Source organism: Aulonocara sp. 'chitande type north' Nkhata Bay, linkage group LG22, assembly GCF_057382095.1.
Source record: "Aulonocara sp. 'chitande type north' Nkhata Bay isolate Kocher_YH1m ecotype deep benthic linkage group LG22, A_spYH_male_GT1.1, whole genome shotgun sequence".
NCBI classification, from domain to species: Eukaryota; Metazoa; Chordata; class Actinopteri; order Cichliformes; family Cichlidae; genus Aulonocara; species Aulonocara sp. 'chitande type north' Nkhata Bay.
In genome coordinates this window covers 33,627,455-33,636,441 of record NC_141364.1, presented here as the reverse complement: position 1 = coordinate 33,636,441, position 8,987 = coordinate 33,627,455, and positions in this window count along the sequence as shown.

The following is an 8,987-nucleotide window of genomic DNA, read 5'->3' as shown; positions in this document are numbered from 1 at the left end:
AACAGTCTTGCTAAATAGACTGGTTCTTACATAGGGCCTTTATACTCTACCTGAGCACTCAAAGCACAGCATACAACATGCCTCATTTGCACATTCACACATTCATACACCAACAAGTGTTTTCTAGCTAACAACTCTGCTGGACGCTTCAGAGAAGCAAACATTTGAAGGAACACAGTATCTGTTTCTGGTTTGTATCTCTTCTGTGCACAGAGAGCTGGACAGTGTTTATAGCCATCACTTTCATTCAAACTATGATGTATCAATATGCTAGCAACCAAAGCAATCACAGGGAGGCAACCAGCAACCTCTCACTGCTGATGGTTCCTAGATGGTATCAGACCGGTCTGTAGATCTGTGGGATGGGAATCGAGACCCAGTTCTCTACAAGAACCTGTTCCCATTTCAGTTCCTTAGCATTGTCTGTCACTCCTGCTAATCAGTTCCATTTGCGCTACAATCAGCTGATGTCAGTTCATATGTTGGAGGAAATTACTCTGCGGTGAGTACATGGACATTTTCATTTTCATATTTAATTGCACACAAGGATGGGAGTGTGATGGTAAAGTGGAAACTGCATCCAGAACAGAAACAAACTACTAACACAACTTCAGCGCTTTGCAGGCATGCTAATGGATGCTAATGCTAAGCTAGTCAAAAGCCCAGAGTGAGGTTAAAGCTGAGTAAATGCTGACCCCAGACCAGCAGCCAGAGCCTGAACCTCAACAGGTAACAAGAGGATGAGCTTCAGCCTCTGTTTCTACCTGCTCGTGTTTCTACGGTAGCATCGCCGTGGTGATTGCTCTTTGGGCATTGGTGCTAGAAACTGCTACGAGAAAATCCAATCTCTAAGTTATATTGATAATGGAATCGCTAAATTCTTACCAATTCCCATCCCCTCCCTACCCTGGCACCATGTCTGTCTCTTTTTTGTAACTTTTCAGTGTTTTGCTTTTTATGAACCTTTTTTCCATTGAAGTGAAATCTTCTTCAAACCCATACTACTTTGAAATGGAACTACTTCAGCATACGTTCAAATTTTTAAACAGGTCCGTCATTTGCTCTATGTGAATAATATAGATATCCAAATGTGGCTATGGTTGTCCTCTTTAAGAAAATGACCTTTCCAAAATGCAGCAATTCACAGAATGTAAACGAGGGCCCTGAGAGTGTCAGCAGTACCGTCAACGTCTGTCATTCACTGCAGTCTTAACTGCTGTCCTCTGTTGGGCGCAAAAGTCAGAATGGAGGCATTTTAAACTTCTCTGCTGATGTTAGTGTTACAGACACAGAAACACTCACAAGACCTGTTTATTTTTAGTGTCAGGTAATAACCACACAGACTGTGACCATGAACATGTGTGTTTGTCTGTGTCCATATTTGTAAACATTGTGCAGATCCATCGCTCAGTGCGAGAACCAGGAAACATCAAATTCATACTCAAAAATAAGATTTTAGCAGCGAACAAAAGGAGTTTTGAGAAAAGTCTGTTATAATGTGACATACTGATACACGTCTGTTAGTGATGTGTCGGTCACGAACGAAACGGCTCTTAGAGCCAACTCTTTGAAGTGACCGACGCGAGCCGACTCCTTATTGGGAGCCGTGGGTTTTTTTCTCTCTCTCTCTCTCACACTTTTTCCCGCTTCACTCTGCACGCGAGCCTTGTGCTTTATGCTGAGCAGAGGGGGGAGGGGCGGTAGTTACACTCAGTAGCACAGGAACAGAGCGGGAGGGAGAGAGAGAGAGAGAGCCAGGGACAACAACGTCACATTAGAAAGGTATAGTAAACATCCACAACTATTTTCAGCTGCAGATGATAAAGGATTCAGAAAGTTTATTCATGCAGGCCCATATGACAGAGAATGTGCATGTTCTTTTTGTTTTCATATTTCAATTTATATTTAATTGTGTTGTGGTTTGCAGTGTTTTGTGTTGTTTCACTTTAAATTTGTTTAAAGTAAATGTAAATAGTTGGTTTTTGCATTATATGATTTATTTATTACATTTTATGTGGAGTGAATAAACAAAAGTATATTTACGGTGGCCCCTAGAGACAAAGCACGTACAAAACACAACAGAAGTGCTCCAGGATGCTAGGGGGCAGTGTTGAGCTTTTGTTACCTGGTGGCTACACAAGCCAGGAAGTACCAACGACCAGATTTGGTGTGTGGTAGTAACAGGAAAATGAACATTTTTTAAAATTATTTGAATATATATGAGTGCCTGTGTATAAATACACAAACAATACACATATGCTTTCAATTGTGTCATTTAAGTGATCTAGTAGCTCTGTTTTGAAGTTCAGTTCATGCTAGAAATGCGTTTTGGAGTTTGTACGTGCTTTGTCTCTTGGGGCCACCGCATATATTTATATATAAACATTTATACATATAACCACTTTTTTTTACATTAGTAATTCCTTTTGTGTATAATTTTATATTGTTAATAATAAATTAATTAAAGCAACAAAACAACCTGAAGAGCCGGTTCGGAGCCGAAGGAACCGGTTCTTTTTAGTGAGCCGAGCCAATTCTCTAAAAAGAGCCGGAAATCCCATCACTAACGTCTGTATTCATAGACGTCAGCGTTTCCCTCGGCTGAGCCTCTGTGACGTTTGACAGTTTGAACAGACCCACAGACCCTCTCCACACCTGCTCACTGTAAATAAAACTAACAGCAGATATTGTGCTGATAGTGGAGCTCCTGTTGTTAGGTGTACAAGCTGTTGGTGCTTTGCTGTTAAGAGCATCAGCCTATGAGGTCTCTGAGATCAGTTCCAGGCCTCCACCTCAAACAGGTATGTTGTTATTTCACTGTTCCTGCCTGGTCCTGTCTCCCTCTCCTCAAACCTATTGTCTTCTTCACGTTGAGCGATGGCAGGAAAAAGCCACAGCTGCAGCTCGTGTTTCCACCACAGCATCAAAGTCAACACTGATCTGCTCCATATCTTCAGGGTAAAACCTGCAAAAAAGAAAAGGCCCTTTGTTTTCTGTTTGCAGCTGGATGTTGAACAATAGACTCTGGTTTCTATCCTCAGCTCTCAGGGAAATCCACTGCTCGGTGACCTCACTGCTGATGTCAGACACGACCAAATATGGAGGTGTGTAAGGAAACCTGTTTATTTGTTCCCATTCTGTTCAGCCTCCAGACGAGATGTAGCTGCTGTCCTTTTACAGAACCACTCCCACTGACCAGCAGAGGGCAGCACTAATCAGAGAATTTACTCTTAACAATAAAAAAAAGTGTAAAATGTTTTTATTCGCTTTACCAGGAGTGTTAGCGAGAGGAAAATATGAGATATGACAAAATACAAAGGATATCATTTTAGTAACACTGCGATAACAGTTCATACTTTTCCCCCCAAGCTTTGTGCTGACAGAGGCAGCTCTCCTCTCCATAGCTACTACAGTATTATTTGCTGTTACTATTATTTCCATTAATAGTTTCTCAAATGATGTTGCCTCATTCAGTATCACTACATCGATCACTACGGCCGTCTTCCTCTGCCTGTCCACCACCACTATGTCGGGTTGGTTAGCCACCACCATTTTCTCCATCTGGAAGTCCCACAGGATCTTAGCTCGGTCATTCTCCACCACCCTTGGGGGCGTCTCCCATTTTGACGTCGGGACTTCCAGGTTATACTCGGCACAGATGTTCCTGCACACTATGCCGGCCACTTGGTTATGGCGTCCCATGTATGCCCTGCCTGCTAGCATCTTGCACCCTGCTGTTATGTGCTGGATTGTCTCAGAGGCATCTTTGCACAGCCTGCACCTGCCCATAAGACCCCAGCCTCTATGGATCCTGTCACAGAATGAAGAGTTATCATACAGCTTTATAGAGAATGCAGATGCTTCCTGAGGTGTTCTTTATGGCAGCGAGATTAAATCAGTGTGAGGGAGAAGGAGCTGTGTAATTGTGTTGTGGTTTGCAGTGTTTTGTGTTGTTTCACTTTAAATTTGTTTAAAAGGAAAAAGCTGAAAATTTAAATAGTTAAAAGTTATACTGTGAATAGTTGGTTTTTGTATTATATGATTTATTTATTACATTTTATGTGGAGTGAATAAATAAAAGTATATTTACGGTGGCCCCTAGAGACAAAACACGTACAAAACACAACAGAAGTGCTCCAGGATGCTAGGGGGCAGTGTTGAGCTTTTGTTACCTGGGCCCTATTTCAGGAAGCCGGTTTAGTGCAAACTCTGAGTAAGTATACCCTGAGTTAACGGAAACTCTGGGTTTTCGGTTTCACAAAGCGAGTTTAGATGAAGCCTCAGTGAGTCACTATGACGACACACTCCGTGAAGCTAACCTGCCCCCTAGCAGGTTTACTTCAACTAACCCTGACCTTCTCCGCCTCTTTGTCAGAAACCTGACTGTAGGAAGTGTCAGACATGGCGTGCTCCTTCCTTGAAGAGCCAGTAGATGTTGAAGCCCAAATTCTCCGCAGAGCTCTCCGCCGGGAGAGAGTGATTAGAGCGCGTTTGGACATTTTATCATTTCCTGATGATTTCCTGTGTGAACGTTACCGTTTTTCAGCACAATCTATAATTTATTTGAATAACATCCTCAGGCCTAATATTGCTCATGTGACACATCGCGGACATGCTCTCAGTTCATTACATATTATTTGTATTGCACTTCGGTTTTTTGCAAACGGGAGCTTTCTGTATAATATTGGTGACGCTGAGCACGTTTCCAAGGCTACCGTCTGTCGGGCAGTCAGGAATGTTACAGTTGCACTGAAACGTCTCCTGTACTCGTCTGTGGTGTTACCCGGTCACAGACCCACAAGATTTATCAAAGAGGGATGCCACAAAATTGCAGGTATCAGGATGAACGAAACTTAATTCATGATGTGGTGATATTTGAACTACTACTTAAATTTTACATTTATTCTCAGGGTTCCCAGGCGTGATTGGCTGTATAGATGGCACTCACATTCCAATCATTGCTCCTTCAGTAAATGAAGGAGACTATGTGAACAGGAAGTCTTTCCACAGCATTAATGTACAGGTACATAGTTCCCTGTAGCATTTCAAACTAACAAATTATCTCATTATAGTAATGGATGCTAATTTGTGTTCTCTGCACTGTGAAGATCATATGTGATGCTGCCAACATTATCACAAATGTGGAAGCCAACTGCTCAGCCTCTGTGAGTGGTGGTGGTGGAGGACCCCCACCTGTTTTTCTGTTGGCTATAACGGGTCACATTTGAGCATACAGAGTAAGCAAATATGTACTTGTAATGTGCTCAGATAATTTCAATAAGTGCTTACAGAGGGGAAATTAATGTAGCCTCTAACTGCAATTGATTTACATGGGACAAACAGACCAAGCACTATGGCTCATAATACAATTACACCTTACCTGTTTGGACTATATTTTTATATTTCATTTTTACTTGCTGCCAGGCACGTTTGGGGCCTGTTGGGTTGCACCTGCGCTCACATCACATCACAAAATCAAATGTATGAAATAAAAAATAAAATATAATAAAATAACGTGTTAAATGGGTGGAAATCCCTCGATCAATGTTTAAATTAACACTCACGCATTGACTCTGTCGGCTATGTTTTGCCATGCATGCTCCCTTTCTTTTGCAGCTGAGGCTGTGTTACTTTTTTTCTGCAAAATTTGCATGTTATCGGCATATGCTGCCATCAGAATTTCGGCCTCAAGCGCTGTAAGATACATTGACCGCGCCTTCTTTCCCTCCGTCTCCATGGTGACTCGCTTAATCTGTGCTCCACTAATCAGGGCTTTATGTATCCTCGTGCGCGCGTTTAACTTGGGGTTAAAGCAACTCCGCGTTGACTGAACTAATTGTTATCAGCCTTTCTGAAACCGAATATTCCGAGTTGGACAGTTCGGGGTTACTCAACCCTGCGTATCGTTTTTCACTCTGAGTTTTCTAAACCGGCTTCCTGAAATAGGGCCCTGGGCCCTGTGCTTCGTACGTCGCTTACTACATCCAAGATCAAATGACACATCCAAGACCAAACCATCGCGCTAACCGTGAGCTCGCTAATCCGGTTCCCCGAACACACCTGCTGTTGACGATTAGTACAGCTGGACGCAGTAATGTGACATCACTGGGTGTCGTAAAAGGGGCTACGCATCGATAGTAGAAACATTGATCGGCAACCCTCTGATTGGTCGGCGAAAATGTCGACGGAGCGCGCTCGGCTCGGTATTTTTCGGCAGCAGAGCAAGAACTCTTGAGTGAGGGATTTCAGGAGTTTCAGAGTTTAATCAGAACGCAAGGGAACACTGCAAAGGCTGCAAAAGCAAGGAGAGAGGGCTGGCAGGAAGTTGCTGACAAATTAAACTCGTAAGTAATTCAATAATAACAATAATAATGGAGTGGATTTATATAGCGCTTTTCAAGGCACCCAAAGCGCTTTACAATACCACTATTCATTCACTCTCACATTCACACACTGGTGGAGGCAGGTACGGTTGTAGCCACAGCTGCCCTGGGGCAGACTGACAGAAGCCAGGCTGCCATATCGCGCCATCGGCCCCTCTGGCCAACACCAGTAGGCGGTAGGGTAGATTTATTATATTACACTATATTATCCAATATTATATTACATTATATTATAATATGTTATATTTTATCCTCTTTCACATTAGAGCCACAACAGGACCCACTAGAACATGGGAACAGGTAAAAGTGAAATATAAGAATATTCTACAGAATGGTAATATTTATCACTTATATTGCTTTTCGTCTCTTGGAAAGAGACCCTGAAATAATCTGTTTGTTTATAACAGCAACCAAGAAAAGGGCAGAGCAAAAAAAAAAGACAGGTGGTGGTCCTGCACCCCCTCATCAACAAGTTGGTTAAGTGAATAATACCCTCACGGGAAAATCGATATCTCTCTATGAGCACACTGTCGTGCTGAGCTAAAGGATCCTGTCTATCCCGCAATATACGCTGAATTCTGAGGACTCTCCTTATCAATCTTGCACCTTCCGCAATGGGCTGCTCGCGTATACGGACAGGACATGGCTGCGACAGACTTCCCAAATCCACCTTCGCTTTTATAGCCGTGGTCTCTCATCTTGATTACACGAAGTAATTTACAATTACTACTCTGAAATATGAATTACATCTGTAATAATCACATACATGTAATAGAATGTTAATAGTACATTTCCCTTTTTTAGGAAATGACCTGTATGTATCTGTGTGACATCAATAAATGGATCAGGTGCTGCATTGTCTTTAGTTACATTGATGTTATTTATTTATGGTGAAACAGTGGTGGAATATCGCTGTTGCTTTCGTATGAATGACGCGGACATACCTGCGTGGCCGCGATCTAATCCTGTTTACATAAAGTAAGCCTGCTCCCGAGCAGGTTTACGCTTACGGCTCTGTTGCTATGACAGCAAGTCCCGGATGGGCTTCGGGGAACCGAACGATCCAGGATCACGCGAAATCGTCAACAATCTCATCCAGCTAACTCACTTAGCGCGGTACGAAGAACAGACCCCTGGTGGCTACACAAGCCAGGAAATACCAACAACCGGATTTGGTGTGTGGTAGTAACAGGAAAATGAACATTTTTTTTAAAATTATTTGAATATATACGAGTGCTTGTGTATAAATACACAAACAATACACATTTGCTTTCAATTGTGTAATTTAAGTGATCTAGGTAGCTGTTTTGGAAGTTCAGTTCATGCTAGAAATGTGTTTTGGAGTTTGTACGTGTTTTGTCTCTTGGGGCCACCGCATATATTTATATATAAACATATATAAATAAAACCACTTTTTTAAACATTAGTAATTCCTTTTGTGTATAATTTTATATTGTTGTTAATAATAAATTAATTAAAGCAACAAAACAACCTGAAGAGCCGGTTCGGAGCCGAAAGAGCCGGCTCTCTAAAAAGAGCCGGAAATCCCATCACTAGTCCAAACCGACATCATGACCAGCAGCTTTACAGCTGTGGCTCCAGCAAACATCAGCTGATACGAGAAGGTAATATTAAATAAATTCTAACAACAGCTGATCAAGCTTAAACGTGCTGCTGTTGTTTAGGGGGAGAAGAGAGAAGAAAAGGCAGTCGTGCAGCAACAACACAGAATAACTCCAGCTTTGTGTCTTTTTTTCATTCTAGCTGAATTGGTTAATCCACCACCTTTCATTGTTTATACCATTACAAAAACAAGCAAACATAAAAATGAAAAATCACCATCGGCCCACCGGGTAAATGCCCGGTGGGCCCAATGGCCAGTCCAGCTGTGCGGTCAGCTGGTGGGTAACAGGCATCTCCAAAAAAGTTAGAGCACTTTTGCAAATATGTGATGTCTTGATGAATCGAGCAGATGTGTTTATTCACCATTTTAGTTATTATTAATCTCTCTTCCACAGTGTGGAAACTGAAGGCACTGAGGTACTAACTTAGATGACCATCGTCACATGATTGGTGCTGCTGTGAGAGATGGGTTAAGTCAGATTAAACTAGCAGCCTGATTTGTTTTCTTCCTACAGCATTAAGAGGTTTGTCCAGAGGAAAATTACCTAGCTGGGATTAAAGCTGACCTCAGATCAGCTGGAGCTGTGTGCAGACCTGGGCTTCGGGTCACACGATTTGGCTTTAATTATCTGAGATTTGGAGGTTTTATCCCTGCGAGGCAGCGAGGATTATCACATTAAAGGCTGGAGCAGCATTTAGAAGCAGAACATCAGTTTGTCTCCAGAATCAACTAATCTGAGCTGCTCTGATCCACTTCCTATCGTTCACCCTCTCAGCAGACTGCATGCTGGGATGCCATTCACAATGCTATGTAGAGGGATGAACATGCTAATAGATGCTAATGGTTCTTGTAATCGACGACCGGCAGCTGCAAGGGGACAAAAGCAGTGGGGTCTGAGGGGACTTTCAGGCCTGCTCATTCTGAGACATGATGTGAGATAAAGCACAGGAACAATATTGAAATGGTAATTTGTTTTGCTT